The sequence below is a fragment of the Triticum aestivum genome, chromosome 2D (genome assembly GCF_018294505.1).
Source record: "Triticum aestivum cultivar Chinese Spring chromosome 2D, IWGSC CS RefSeq v2.1, whole genome shotgun sequence".
Taxonomy (NCBI): Eukaryota; Viridiplantae; Streptophyta; class Magnoliopsida; order Poales; family Poaceae; genus Triticum; species Triticum aestivum.
The window spans coordinates 267,465,360-267,481,856 of NC_057799.1; the positions used below are offsets into that span (position 1 = coordinate 267,465,360).

Here is a 16,497-nt window from a genome sequence, read left to right on the forward strand (position 1 = left end):
AACATACATAAACTCATAATAAAACTGTCATCGTAACTTTAAGCGTGCGGACCCTACGGGTTCGAGAACTATGTAGACATGACCGAGACACGTCTCCGGTCAATAACCAATAGCGGGACCTGGATGCCCATATTGGCTCCCACATATTCTACGAAGATCTTTATCGGTCAGACCGCATAACAACATACGTTGTTCCCTTTGTCATCGGTATGTTACTTGGCCGAGATTCGATCGTCGGTATCTCGATACCTAGTTCAATCTCGTTACCGGCAAGTCTCTTTACTCGTTCCGTAATACATCATCCCGCAACTAACTCATTAGTCACAATGCTTGCAAGGCTTATAGTGATGTGCATTACCGAGTGGGCCCAGATACCTCTCCGACAATTGGAGTGACAAATCCTAATCTCGAAATACGCCAACCCAACAAGTACCTTTGGAGACACCTGTAGAGCACCTTTATAATCACCCATTTACGTTGTGATGTTTGATAGCACACAAAGTGTTCCTCCGGTAAACGGGAGTTGCATAATCTCATAGTCATAGGAACATGTATAAGTCATGAAGAAAGCAATAGCAACATACTAAACGATCGAGTGCTAAGCTAACGGAATGGGTCAAGTCAATCACATCATTCTCCTAATGAGGTGATCTCGTTAATCAAATGACAACTTATGTCTATGGCTAGGAAACATAACCATCTTTGATTAACGAGCTAGTCAAGTAGAGGCATACTAGTGACACCCTGTTTGTCTATATATTCACACATGTATTATGTTTCCGGTTAATACAATTCTAGCATGAATAATAAACATTTATCATGATACAAGGACATAAATAATACTTTATTATTGCCTCTAGGGCATATTTCCTTCAGTCTCCCACTTGCACTAGAGTCAATAATCTAGATTACACAGTAATGATTCTTACACCCATGGAGCCTTGGTGCTAATCATGTTTTGCTCGTGGAAGAGGCTTAGTCAACGGGTCTGCAACATTCAGATCCGTATGTATCTTGCAAATTTCTATGTCTCCCACCTGGACTAAATCCCGGATGGAATTGAAGCGTCTTTTGATGTGCTTGGTTCTCTTGTGAAATCTGGATTCCTTTGCCAAGGCAATTGCACCAGTATTGTCACAAAAGATTTTCATAGGACCCGATGCACTAGGTATGACACCTAGATCGGATATGAACTCCTTCATCCAGACTCCTTCATTTGCTGCTTCCGAAGCAGCTATGTACTCCGCTTCACATGTAGATCTCGCCACGACGCTTTGTTTAGAACTGCACCAACTGAGAGCTCCACCGTTCAATGTAAATACGTATCCGGTTTGCGATTTAGAATCGTCCGGATCAGTGTCAAAGCTTGCATCAACGTAACCATTTACGATGAGCTCTTTGTCACCTCCATATACGAGAAACATATCCTTAGTCCTTTTCAGGTATTTCAGGATGTTCTTGACCGCTGTCCAGTGATCCACTCCTGGATTACTTTGGTACCTTCCTGCTAGACTTATAGCAAGGCATACATCAGGTCTGGTACATAGCATTGCATACATGATAGAGCCTATGGCTGAAGCATAGGGGACATCTTTCATCTTCTCTCTATCTTCTGCAGTGGTCGGGCATTGAGTCTTACTCAACTTCACACCTTGCAACACAGGCAAGAATCCTTTCTTTGCTTGATCCATTTTGAACTTCTTCAAAACTTTGTCAAGGTATGTGCTTTGTGAAAGTCCAATTAAGCGTCTTGATCTATCTCTATAGATCTTGATGCCCAATATATAGGCAGCTTCACCAAGGTCTTTCATTGAAAAACTCTTATTCAAGTATCCCTTTATGCTATCCAGAAATTCTATATCATTTCCAATCAGTAATATGTCATCCACATATAATATCAGAAATGCTACAGAGCTCCCACTCACTTTCTTGTAAATACAGGCTTCTCCAAAAGTCTGTATAAAACCAAATGCTTTGATCACACTATCAAAGCGTTTATTCCAACTCCGAGAGGCTTGCACCAGTCCATAAATGGATCGCTGGAGCTTGCACACTTTGTTAGCTCCCTTTGGATCGACAAAACCTTCTGGTTGCATCATATACAACTCTTCTTCCAGAAATCCATTCAGGAATGCAGTTTTGACATCCATTTGCCAAATTTCATAATCATAAAATGCGGCAATTGCTAACATAATTAGGACAGACTTAAGCATCGCTACGGGTGAGAAGGTCTCATCGTAGTCAATCCCTTGAACTTGTCGAAAACCTTTCGCAACAAGTCGAGCTTTATAGACAGTAACATTACCATCAGCGTCAGTCTTTTTCTTGAAGATCCATTTATTTTCAATGGCTTGCCGATCATTGGGCAAGTCAACCAAAGTCCATACTTTGTTCTCATACATGGATCCCATCTCAGATTTCATGGCCTCAAGCCATTTTGCGGAATCTGGGCTCATCATCGCTTCTTCATAGTTCGTAGGTTCGCCATGGTCTAGTAACATGATCTCCAGAACAGGATTACCGTACCACTCTGGTGCGGATCTTGATCTGGTTGATCTACGAGGTTCAGTAATAACTTGATCTGAAGTTTCATGATCATCATCATTAACTTCCTCACTAATTGGTGTAGGTGTCTCAGAAACTGGTTTCTGTGATGAACTACTTTCCAATAAGGGAGCAGAAATAGTTACCTCATCAAGTTCTACTTTCCTCCCACTCACTTCTTTCGAGAGAAACTCCTTCTCTAGAAAATTTCCGAATTTAGCAACAAAAGTTTTGCCTTCGGATCTGTGATAGAAGGTATACCCAACAGTCTCCTTTGGGTATCCTATGAAGACACATTTCTCCGATTTGAGTTCGAGCTTATCAGGTTGAAGTTTCTTCACATAAGCATCGTAGCCCCAAACTTTAAGAAACGACAACTTTGGTTTCTTGCCAAACCACAGTTCATAAGGCGTCGTCTCAACGGATTTTGATGGTGCCCTATTTAACGTGAATGCAGCCGTCTCTAAAGCATAACCCAAAACGATAGCGGTAAATCAGTAAGAGACATCATAGATCGCACCATATCTAGTAAAGTGCGATTACGATGTTCGGACACACCATTACGCTGTGGTGTTCCGGGTGGCGTGAGTTGCGAAACTATTCGCATTGTTTCAAATGTAGACCAAACTCGTAACTCAAATATTCTCCTCCACGATCTGATCGTAGAAACTTTATTTTCTTGTTACGATGATTTTCAACTTCACTCTGAAATTCTTTGAACTTTTCAAATGTTTCAGACCTATGTTTCATTAAGTAGGTATACCCATATCTGCTTAAATCATCTGTGAAGGTGAGAAAATAACGATATCCGCCACGAGCCTCAACATTCATCGGACCACATACATCTGTATGTATGATTTCCAACAAATCTGTTGCTCTCTCCATAGTTCTGGAGAACGGTGTTTTAGTCATCTTGCCCATGAGGCACGGTTCGCAAGTACCAAGTGATTCATAATCAAGTGGTTCCAAAAGTCCATCAGTATGGAGTTTCTTCATGCGCTTTACACCGATATGACCCAAACGGCAGTGCCACAAATAAGTTGCACTGTCATTATTAACTCTGCATCTTTTGGCTTCAACATTATGAATATGTGTATCACTACTATCGAGATTCATTAAAAATAGACCACTCTTCAAGGGTGCATGACCATAAAAGATATTATTCATATAAATAGAACAACCATTATTCTCTGATTTAAATGAATAACCGTCTCGCATTAAACAAGATCCAGATATAATGTTCATGCTCAACGCTGTCACCAAATAACAATTATTTAGGTCTAATATTAATCCCGAAGGTAGATGTAGAGGTAGCGTGCCGACGGCGATCACATCGACTTTGGAACCATTTCCCACGCGCATCGTCACCTCGTCCTTAGCCAATCTTCGCTCAATCCGTAGCCCCTGTTTCAAGTTGCAAATATTAGCAACAGAACCAGTATCAAATACCCAGGTGCTACTACGAGCATTGGTAAGGTACACATCAATAACATGTATATCACATATACCTTTGTTAACCTTGCCATCCTTCTTTTCCGCCAAATACTTGGGGCAGTTCCGCTTCCAGTGAACAGTTTGCTTGCAGTAGAAGCACTCAGTTTCAGGCTTAGGTCCAGACTTGGGTTTCTTCTCCCGAACAACAACTTGCTTGCTATTCTTCTTGAAGTTCCCTTTCTTCTTCCCTTTGCCCTTTTTCTTGAAACTAGTGGATTTACTGACCATCAACACTTGATGCTCCTTTTTGATTTCTACCTCCGCTGCCTTTAGCATTGCGAAGAGCTCGGGAATAGTCTTATTCATCCCTTGCATGTTATAGTTCATCACGAAGCTCTTGTAGCTTGGTGGCAGTGATTGAAGAATTCTGTCAATGACGCAATCATCCGGAAGTTGAACTCCCAGTTGAATCAAGTGATTATTATACCTAGACATTCTGAGTATATGCTCACTGACAGAACTATTCTCTTCCATCTTGCAGCTATAGAACTTATTGGAGACTTCATATCTCTCAATCCGGGCATTTGCTTGAAATATTAACTTCAACTCCTGGAACATCTCATATGCTCCATGACGTTCAAAACGTCGTTGAAGTCCCGGTTCTAAGCCGTAAAGCATGGCACATTGAACTATCGAGTAGTCATCAACATGTGACTGCCAGGCATTCACAATGTCTGCAGTTGCTGGCGCAGGTGGTACACCTAGCGGTGCTTCCAGGACGTAATTTTTCTGTGCAGCAATGAGGATAATCCTCAAGTTACGGACCCAGTCCGTGTAATTGCTACCATCATATTTCAACTTTACTTTCTCAAGGAACGCATTAAAATTCAACGGAACAACAGCACGGGCCATCTATCTACAATTAACATAGACAAGCAAAATACTATCAGGTACTAAGTTCATGATAAATTCAAGTTCAATTAATCATATTACTTAAGAACTCCCACTTAGATAGACATCCCTCTAATCCTCTAAGTGATCACGTGATCCATATCAACTAAACCATGTCCGATCATCACATGAGATGGAGTAGTTTCAATGGTGAACATCACTATGTTGATCATATCTACTATATGATTCACGCTCGACCTTTCGGTCTCCGTGTTCCGAGGCCATATCTGTTATATGCTAGGCTCGTCAAGTTTAACCTGAGTATTCCGCGTGTGCAACTGTTTTGCACCCGTTGTATTTGAACGTAGAGCCTATCACACCCGATCATCACGTGGTGTCTCAGCACGAAGAACTTTTGCAACGGTGCATACTCAGGGAGAACACTTATACTTTGATAATTTAGTGAAGGATCATCTTATAATGCTACCGTCAAACAAAGCAAGATAAGATGCATAAAGGATTAACATCACATGCAATCAATATAAGTGATATGATATGGCCATCATCATCTTGTGCTTGTGATCTCCATCTCCGAAGCACCGTCATGATCACCATCGTCACCAGCGCGACACCTTGATCTCCATCGTAGCATCGTTGTCGTCTCGCCAACTTATTGCTTTTACGACTATCGCTACCACTTAGTGATAAAGTAAAACTATTACATGGCGATTGCATCTCATACAATAAAGCGACAACCATATGGCTCCTGCCAGTTGCCGATAACTCGGTTACAAAACATGATCATCTCATACAACACATTATATCACATCATGTCTTGACCATATCACATCACAACATGCCCTGCAAAAACAAGTTAGACGTCCTCTACTTTGTTGTTGCATATTTTACGTGGCTGCTACGGGCTTAGCAAGAACCGTTCTTACCTACGCATCAAAACCACAACGATAGTTTGTCAAGTTGGTGCTGTTTTAACCTTCGCAAGGACCGGGCGTAGCCACACTCGGTTCAACTAAAGTGAGAGAGACAGACACCCGCCAGTCACCTTTAAGCAACGAGTGCTCCGAACGGTGAAACCAGTCTCGCGTAAGCGTACGCGTAATGTCGGTCCGGGCCGCTTCATCTCACAATACCGCTGAACCAAAGTATGACATGCTGGTAAGCAGTATGACTTATATCGCCCACAATTCACTTGTGTTCTACTCGTGCATAGCATCAACGCATAAAACCAGGCTCGGATGCCACTGTTAGGGAACGTAGTAATTTCAAAAAACTTCCTACGCACACGCAAGATCATGGTGATGCATAGCAACGAGAGGGGAGCGTGTTGTCCACGTACCCTCGTAGACCGACAGCGGAAGCGTTATCACAACGCGGTTGATGTAGTCGTACGTCTTCACGATCCGACCGATCAAGTACCGAACGTACGGCACCTCCGAGTTCTACACACGTTCAGCTCGATGACGTCCCTCGAACTCCGATCCAGCCGAGTGTTGAGGGAGAGTTTCGTCAGCACGACGGCGTGGTGACGATGATGATGTTCCACCGACGCAGGGCTTCGCCTAAGCTCCGCGACGGTATTATCGAGGTGTAATCTGGTGGAGGGGGGCACCGCACACGGCTAAAATATCGTATATCAAGTGTGTCCATGGGGTGCCCCCTGCCCCCGTATATAAAGGAGCAAGGGAGGAGGAGGCCGGCCCTAGGAGGGGGCGCACCAAGTGTGGAGTCCTACTAGGACTCCCTAGTCCTAGTAGGATTCCACCTCCCATATGGAATAGGAAAAGAGGAAGGGAAAAAGAGAAGGAAGGAAGGGGGCGCCCCCCTTCCCTAGTCCAATTCGGACCAGACCAAGGGGAGGGGTGCGGCCACCCTTGAGGCCCTTTTCCTTCTTTCCCGTATGGCCCAATAAGGCCCAATACGTATTCCCGTAACTCTCCGGTACTCCGAAAAATACCCGAATCACTCGGAACCTTTCCGAAGTTCGAATATAGTTGTCCAATATATCGATCTTTACGTCTCGACCATTTCGAGACTCCTCGTCATGTCCCCGATCTCATCCGGGACTCCGAACTCCTTCGGTACATCAACATACATAAACTCATAATAAAACTGTCATCGTAACTTTAAGCGTGCGGACCCTACGGGTTTGAGAACTATGTAGACATGACCGAGACACGTCTCCGGTCAATAACCAATAGCGGGACCTGGATGCCCATATTGGCTCCCACATATTCTACGAAGATCTTTATCGGTCAGACCGCATAACAACATACGTTGTTCCCTTTGTCATCGCTATGTTACTTGGCCGAGATTCGATCGTCGGTATCTCGATACCTAGTTCAATCTCGTTACCGGCAAGTCTCTTTACTCGTTCCGTAATACATCATCCCGCAACTAACTCATTAGTCACAATGCTTGCAAGGCTTATAGTGATGTGCATTACCGAGTGGGCCCAGAGATACCTCTCCGACCATTGGAGTGACAAATCCTAATCTCGAAATACGCCAACCCAACAAGTACCTTTGGAGACACCTATAGAGCACCTTTATAATCACCCATTTACGTTGTGACGTTTGGTAGCACACAAAGTGTTCCTCCGGTAAACGGGAGTTGCATAATCTCATAGTCATAGGAACATGTAGAAGTCATGAAGAAAGCAATAGCAACATACTAAACGATCGAGTGCTAAGCTAACGGAATGGGTCAAGTCAATCACGTCATTCTTCTAATGAGGTGATCTCGTTAATCAAATGACAACTTATGTCTATGGCTAGGAAACATAACCATCTTTGATTAACGAGCTAGTCAAGTAGAGGCATACTAGTGACACTCTGTTTGTCTATATATTCACACATGTATTATGTTTCCGGTTAATACAATTCTAGCATGAATAATAAACATTTATCATGATACAAGGAAATAAATAATACTTTATTATTGCCTCTAGGGCATATTTCCTTCAGATACATGTCGTTCACCCGGTTTACCGCCTCGGACTAGCCGTCTAACTGAGGGTGATAGACGGAGCTTATGTGCAGGCGGTTGTCGACAGCAGTCAATAAGGCCTTCCAAAATCCCGAAGTGAAAATTACATCATGGTCAGAGACTATGGAAGCCGGAAATCCATGTAGGCGCATAATGTTGGAAGTCCATCGCAGTGTCCTCCAAAGGCGAGATTGCAGCTTCAATGGTTGAAGCAAGCCGCCGTCTAGATGAAGTTGCTCCGTTTTGTTAGGCTGGCACACGGTGTTGGCGCGGATGTAGTTCTGGAGCGACACCCAGGCCCGGGGAAGGTGAAAATCCCGGCAAAGGCGATGCATCGATTTCTGAATGCCCTCATGGCCCTTGTCATGGCCACCAGCCAATATGTCGGCCACTAGTGGAGACATGGTACGCAGGTATGCCTAGTGCTTAAATGTTGTCGACGAGAGTCCATGGTGAGCCCAGCTCGCTGGACTCCAGCTGCTCTACTTGGCCTGCCGAAGGCCGTCGAAGGATGGCCCCATGATGGCGCACAAGTGCCCCTCCCTCCCTGAAACGTCGTGTTGAGGGAGGGCGTCGGCCACGACATTGCGGTGAGGCATCTAGGTATGTCCGGATGGTCATCGATTGATACCCGGGCACTAGTCGTATGTGGGCGGTGGAGGTACCCCCTTCGGCTAGGTGAAGGTGTCTGCGAAGGAGGCCAAGAGGTCGTCTAGGGGCTCCCGGATGACGCACAAGTGGAGCTGGCTAGGGCGGCCGGTGGATGCCAGCCCATACCACTACACGCGGTGGTCGGCACGAAAGACATCCATAGGACACATAAATCCCACAAAATCGGCTGAAGTGTCTTCAGGAAGTGTGTGCCGAAGATGATGTCAAACCTGCCCAAGGGTATTGCGTGCAGGTCCATGACGGACCTGAGCCCGGTCAGATTGCGTCGGGCCCCACCCCAACTGCGGGCGCGGCTGGCGGACCGGAAGAGCCCGAGTGGCCGCGGTGGCTGTTGAGACGTCGTGGAGGTGCTTGAAGGAGATGGCCAGATCCACGGCTGCTTCCAAAGAGGCCGACTTCATCATCTCGACCTGCATCCTCATGGGCTCGGCCAGGTTGTTGGTGAAGATGTCCTGCTCCTTGGTGTCAGTGATTGGCAGAACGCGAGCTGGTGGTCTTGGTTAATCCGTGCCCGAGTGGCGAATCGAGATCAATTCGCCGAAGGGATTGGCGATAGCAACCGAGGCCAGACAGCGCTCCGAGAACCCCTTGGCACCCAAGAACTTTAGAGACGAAGGGCCATGAGGCAAATCAAACACACGAGGTGTCAAGCACTAGAAGCACACCTTTGGCTTTCCGTTGATGCAGCTTGCACGCCACCTGACAAACCAATGCGGAATTGGCATGCAGATTACGTCCTCGGATAAATGCTGATTGATTGGCACTCACCAGACCCCCCATCCTCTAAGTCTAACTGGGTATGTTTGCTCGAGCTCGGCTCGTCTACAGTGCTACCCCTACCATGTGTGGGGTACTTGGTGTCCTGGATTCTCTACCTGCTTAAAAGTCACTTGTCTCATGGTTTATGAAATGTTTTCTTTTTTGAGAATGCAAGGTTTTGTGTCATGGTTAATCAAATGTTTTTTTTCTGCGGGTGGTTAATGAAATGTTTCTTTTACAGAAGTTTAACTTTAGCCTTTTTTAGCCTTTTCCCTGGAATCAATACTTTGCTCTCTTGTTTACCAGGAAGCGCTTATTTAGTATGATCAATGACCAACCAACTGTGCTTGAATCATTAAGCATGGAAGGGATAATAAATCTGGTGTTTACAACAGTGGCAAATCAAGACACTCAGAAAAGGTGCTATGGATGCTCCTATTAGTTATCTCATACCAGGAAATTATGCAGTTTGTTTTTGTCGCTCTTCCACAAATTGAAACCTAGCTTTGTTATGCAGCGAACAAATAATGACATGCAGACCAAGAACTCAAGGCCAGCTGTTGTTGATGACGCCTACATGGATGATGATGAACACAGTGAAACCCTTTGTGGAACCTGCGGTGGTCGCTACAACGCAAGTGAGTTGGGTGTGATATTTGCGAGCGGTGGTTCCATGGCAAGTGCGTGAGGATAACTCCGGCTAAAGCGGAGCACATAAAGCACTACAAGTGCCCTGACTGCAGCTCCAAGAAAAGCAGGCAATAAAACCACGGAGCTGCTGCCCCTATTGCTGACCCAGCTGATCAATGAAACAATACTTTTCTAGTCCAGGTTTGCGGCAGATGTGAATTGCTCCTCGTTATTGCGCACTGCTGGGCTAGATGTTGGGAAGACATAGTACATGATTGTTGCTTTTATAAACTGTTCAATTGATGATGCTGTTCCTAGAGATACCGATGCTGTTCATTGTAGTTTAATTTAGAAGAAATCTGTTCATGCAAACTTGTGTCTCAACAGCTTTGTGGTGGTGATCCATCCATTCTCCATATGGATAATGGATTGGCTTAGCAGTTATGTTCGTTAACCCACAGTCGAATTACATGACTATAGTAACTAATTAACCATGCGATGCAGTGGGGCCATACATATTCTAGTGATCCACTGTCGAATTACATGACTATAGTTACTAATTGACCATGCGATGCAATGGGGCCATACATATTCTAGTGATCCTTCCGTGGGTTATGTTTGTTAACCCACTGTTAAGTTACATATGACTAGCTACTAATTGCCAGTGCGTTGCAAACGGAGGCATACATATCTTAGTGATCGTTCCGTCCGTCAGTTATGTTCATTAACCCGCCAGTTATGTTCGTTAACCCACTGTCGATTTACATATGATTAGCTACTAGTTGCCTGTGCATTGTAATTGAGGCACATACATATTACATATGACTAGCTACTAATTGTCTGTGCATTGTAATTGGGGCATACATATTCTGATGATCCTTGTGTACAATGCTTGATGTTCTTTTTTTTATAATTAATATAATCCTCCCGACCGTTTCGAAAAATGAGTACTTTTTAAGGAAACGCTTTCCCTCACACGTCTGATGTCTGACCAATCCTGTACCATTGATTCATTTTCCATCTAATGGCTGAGAAGGTCTCCTTCTCTCTTCACTCCATGCACAGGAAATACATGAATGAACCCGGTACATATGAACCCACTTTGAAAAACACATTTCTAAATGCTAAAAAAATCCAAAAAAGGTGGCATGGTCACTTATTCATGTTCTATATGCGTGCATAAAGTTTCATGGAAAAACAATTTTTTTGTGGCCTGTGAAAAAAGACAAAAAATTGTGTCTTGAAACGCTATTTAGACAAAAAATTGTGTCTTGAAACGCTATTTAGAAGCACTGAAATTTATCTTTTTTGCGGAGACAAAATAAAAAGATATTTTTTCACAAAACTTTGCGGCGCGCACACACATTTGTGAACATGTATGCATGAAATTTTCTTTTGATTTTTATTAAGATTTTCAAACGTACTTAAAATGCATTTTTTATAAAGTGGGCGCAGATGCCCCTGGGTTCAGATCGTGCCCACTCCATGCACCCATTAATCAAGGACGGAAGCAGCCCGCCAACCCGTTAATCATGCACGCAGGAAAATCAAGACCGATCCATAAGTAATCGCTCCACCGCCATTCTCTCACCTTGCTCGGCGTCGGCGATCCCTCCGATCTGCCTGCCGCCGTAGCTCAGCCCGTCGTGGTGGAGCGCAGCACCGGTGTCCTCTCCTAAAGGCGAGCATGGTGGCCTTTTGTTTTACCTGAGGATGGTGGCCTTAGTGGTGAGCACCTCTTCGATCTGGGCATAATTTCGCTCCTCCGTTCCTATCTCGCTGTAGCGCCTGTGCTAACTTACCCGTCTGTGAAGGCCTTCAACATCGGCGCACCAAGGTGGCCGGGAGCCTCACCAACTCTGCAGAGGAGGGCGACGTTGCCGGTGTCTGGCTTGGGCGTCCCTTCACAGCGGCGACAAGACGATGCATCGCTGGTCCATATGACCTGCTACATACGTGCCGTGCTTTTGCATTTTTGTATAGATGGCTTTTTTAATACACCGTATTTTTCGCCCCGTCTCACATCCTTTGTATGTGTATGTACTATGTAGTCATCCTGTTTTTACTTCGACAACCAATTCTTGCTTCCTAATTTCACATATATATTATGGACAATATGCGCATCAACTCCCTTCATGATCTGAGTTTGAATGACTACCTAGAAATATTTTTTGTTATTCCCACTTCTAAAAATCTATGCTTCCACTATGCATATTATTTTGGATTGCATGATATAATGCTTCCAAAATTTCATGCTTATACATTTAGTTTGCTTCATAATAAGCACCGTACTTTAATTTCTTCAACATTTTGCTTCATATATTTCACGCTTGTGCTTCTACACTGTGTTTAATTTGCTTCATAAGCACCATAGATGTGTTTCTTCAACAATTTGCTTCAACAGTTGCACGCTTGTGCTTCTACACTGTGTTCTATTTGCTTCATTTCCATGCTTCATATTGTTTTGTAGGCATTCTATTTGTGGTCAAATAAAACGATTCATGCTTCATAAATTTCTGCAATGGCTGTGGGAGCGGAAGAAATGCTTTTGCTACGGTGAGCATGGAGCGGTAGTCGATGGTGGGCATGACCTGTGAAATGAAATTGAGCATCTCAGTGGCTACTGTTCTCGTCATTGTCCTGGAAGCAAAGTAGCAAGATGCGCACTCGCCTGTTGTGGGTTAAGAGTGTCGCCCCCTTGACGGTGCCATCTTCATTGCTCATCACTGGACTCCCGTGCGGCTCAATGACACCGACACCCAGTGACCTGTGGATGAAACAAACTTTGTTGAGGCAAGGTAGGACGAGATGGTTGTAGCAAAGTGAGGAAAGATGGGGATGGAGTCACAACTGCTATGGAATTGCTAGTAAACCAATTGTGCGTAATATATGAAATCATATATGAAAAATAATGAAAGCACATCACGTGACAGTGCTTGGAGAATTTTTTTTGCTATGGATTATAAAGCATACATTGCAGTGTTGGAAGCATCACTTCCATTTGATTGACATAAATACGAAACAAAAGGGAAGCATTGTTTGTGGGTAGCACACATTTTCGTCGTTCTCCCAATGGAAGCAAATATTGCCTTGAAGATGGAAAATAGTTCTTATTTTGATGCAAATGCCAGTTGCATTAGAAGCAAAATTTGTAGTCAGTGGTAACACTTTTTGGTTGCTTAAGAAGCATAATAAATTTGTCACTATGTTGGATTTAGTTTTTTTTGTTAGACAGAAGCACTAGCATTGGAAGCCCAATAAAAGATGTTGGGCGTGTATGCTTTCAATGGCTTGAGACTACCAAACACGACATGCAGTGGTCAGTTCATTGCATGCAATGATATTAATTAGCAAATAAATATTAAGTTCTCTCGTTTTCCCCTCTGCCTTGATCACGGTGCACAACCTATAATGACTTATGCACCTGGATGGAGGGATTAGCTAATTGAACGGTGGAATCACACGTAATTAGCATTAATTGGTTCTCGTTTTGGAAAATCACAACAGAAGGTGGGCTGCTTATCCAACGGCTGTGTAGGACCTATCCAACGGCATGCTACTGGTCTGATAGAATACTAGCCATCAGTAGTCTAATGCCTAGTGGTTCCTTACTTTTTATAGTTAATGTGATCTTCCCATCCAATGCTCCATAATAATTTTGATAATGTTTTGATGCTTAATTGCATGTAGCTGTGGGTGAGATTAGGGACGAATTTTAGGGATTAATGGTTGTGTGTGAAACAAACGATATAACTATGGATACATCTATAAATACACTATTCTACCAAATTTTCAAGGCCTCACAATTAATTGAATCAATTGAGGTCTTCAGTTTAAAATTGGGTCATCCAAGGGTCAATAATTTCTTAAAAAGCTCTCTCGTTCAATTCTTTCAGTTCAATATCCTTTTTAAATTTGGAGCTTTTTTTCTCAGTTGAGATATTCAATTTTAGATTTGGTTTATGATTTTGATCAGGTCAATGTTTTCTAAAATCAATCGGGAGTAACCGGCCTATAAAAACATATCAATCTCGCCCACCCTCTCATCCTCTAGAAAATAAGAAGCGTCAACATGTGATATGGTAGCACTAAAATAGCACATGCAGACACCAATGCGGATTTTTTTTCCACATAAGTATGTGTTGATTAGAAGATAACAAAGCCCATCGAAATATAAGGTGCATTTGTCTTTTAGAAGTCAAATTTATTTAACTTGTCAATTCAGAGTTAAAAGTATCAAACATCCACAATTCTAAATAAGTAAAATATGAAAATTCATTTCATGATGAATATAATGATATCAATTTAATATTATGGATGTTGATATATTTCTTTATAAATTCTGACAAACTTAAAGAGGTTTAAAAAACATTATATTTTGAAGCAGAGGGAGTAACATACCAACAACACCAACAACACAGCAAAGCGCGCCTACCGCTTCTGGTTATTTAGTGCGTATTTACTATGAACATGGTCGTTAAACACAATTTGCATGCAATTTTTAACTATGTTACAAATCACTAAGTTTTTTTTTCTATTTTTTTATTCCAAAAGCAACTTGCACATTGCTCCCACCTCCCCATACGATGTACAAGTTTGGATTAAAGCAATTATAAATTTCTCGTATATGCATCTGATATATGGTATATGACCGTTTTCACGAACTGAGGGCAGATGGTTAGGTTTCTTATAGTGAAACCAACCCATTAGAGTTCAAGTCCTAGAGTTGGCACTGGTGGTCGCATTTTTTTGGATTTATTTTAGGCCTTCTAGCAATGTGCATTAATAGGGAGAGATGTTCATGTCGACTATAAAGACGTCTATGACGACTTCGTCAATATCAAGAGATGTGCCAGTTCAATCTCTCGGAGGTACTTGTAGAGTAGAATGTGTGTGCATGCGTTCTTGGTACTAGCCCAAGAATGTGTGTGCATGCGTTCTTGGTACTAGCCCAATTCTCGTGCATTGCTACGAGGAGTTCAGTCACTGCCTTAGGAAGTCATGAAAGTATTGTTCATGAGGCATTTGCACGCAATTCATGATTAAAAGGAAAAAATACAAAAAAGCAAACGATTGAAGAATCTTAAGCAATCATTGCAAGATACAACATTTCAAATGCTGAAACATATGGGAATATACAATTAGTAAGTTGACCGCACAAAGCACAAGGTCGTGGATCGGGTAGGACAATGTCTATCGTTGCTTTGTAATCGAAATTTGTCCAGTCATATTTCTACGATATAGAGCCGAAAGAAAATGGTTAGGAAGAAACTTAAAACAAGAGCATTATTTTGAGTTGAAGTTGCATTTCTGCATTTGTTATCTGTTCTTTCTTTGAGCGTTGATCTCACGAAAAAGTAGTAATATAGTTATTTATTTATGATAGGTCTCATATGTGAGTAGAAGTACATTTATTTGTGTTTCGAAATGTTGTTGGTCCCACATGTGTGCAAGGGTGCATTTATTTATTGGTAAAGGTTGTTGGTCCGAGAAGTGCATTTGTTTATTGGTTGTAAGGGCATCTCCAACGGCGACCCACAAATTTCCTCCCGCATCCGTCCATCCAACGCTACCACGTACATTTCAACCCGCATTCGAATTAACCAGATGAAATTTGTGCAAACAGGGCCGGATTTTATGCAAGTTCAGATATAATTTACATAAACATACGCCATTTAGGCAAACACGGTGGGTTTTAATTACGTTTCAAACAAAAAAACTACGACGGTCGCCGATGTCCAAGCCCTTGTTGTTCAGATAGTTAAGCTATAGTAATCATATACTAATGATGGCACGTCACCAGGATTACCGTTGTTAGTTTCACGATGACTCAAATATCGTTCCGAATTCAAATTCAAAATCAAGTCAAACAATAAAAAAATTCAAATATTAAAACTAAAGTGTTCGAAATGTAGCTAATAAATCATAGATGATTATGATGGTGAAACCACATTTTCATAAATTATTTAAATGCACTGAAATAAATAAAACAACAGCTTAAACAATTAAATAAATGCCTTTTATAATTAATAAAATACTAAAATATTTTATTTTGGTGCCATAGTTAATGTGGCGATAGTATATTTAGTTATACTAAATTAGGAACTACTTTTATCTTTTTAGAAATGAAAATAAATTAGAGACTAAAAGAAAACATAATAGGAAAATAAGTAAAAGGTAAAAATAAAACAAAAAGAAGAAGAAGAAAGACCCCGGCCCAACTAGGCCATGTCCCAACCAGGCCGGCCCACCCCGGCCTACACATACCCCCCTCACCCCGAAATCCTAGACTCTCTCCCTCACTCCCCCCATCCCGATCTGGATCGGGATCGATCCCCACGCCCCTGCGTTCGCCTCCCTGACCCGACGTCGCCCGTCGCCCATCGTCGCTGCTCGCCGACGCTCCCCGTCCCCGTCGCTCGTCCCCGTTCTCCTCGCTGGACCACGTCGCGCCATCGCCGTCGCCTGCGTTGTCTTCCCCAATCTCGGCCGCTACCGCTTCCGTCGCTCGATCCGCCGCCCCGGTCGACCTCCGGCCTCCCGAGCTCGTCCTCCGCCTTT

The 16,497-nt window shown here is 43.0% G+C and overlaps 1 pseudogene; it reads left to right on the forward strand.

Annotated features, from left to right (window-relative positions):
- The window catches only part of LOC123052737 (PHD finger protein ALFIN-LIKE 2-like), a 31,040-nt pseudogene extending 20,969 nt beyond the window's left edge, over window positions 1-10,071 (forward strand).
- Window positions 10,072-16,497: the final 6,426 nt, after the last annotated feature.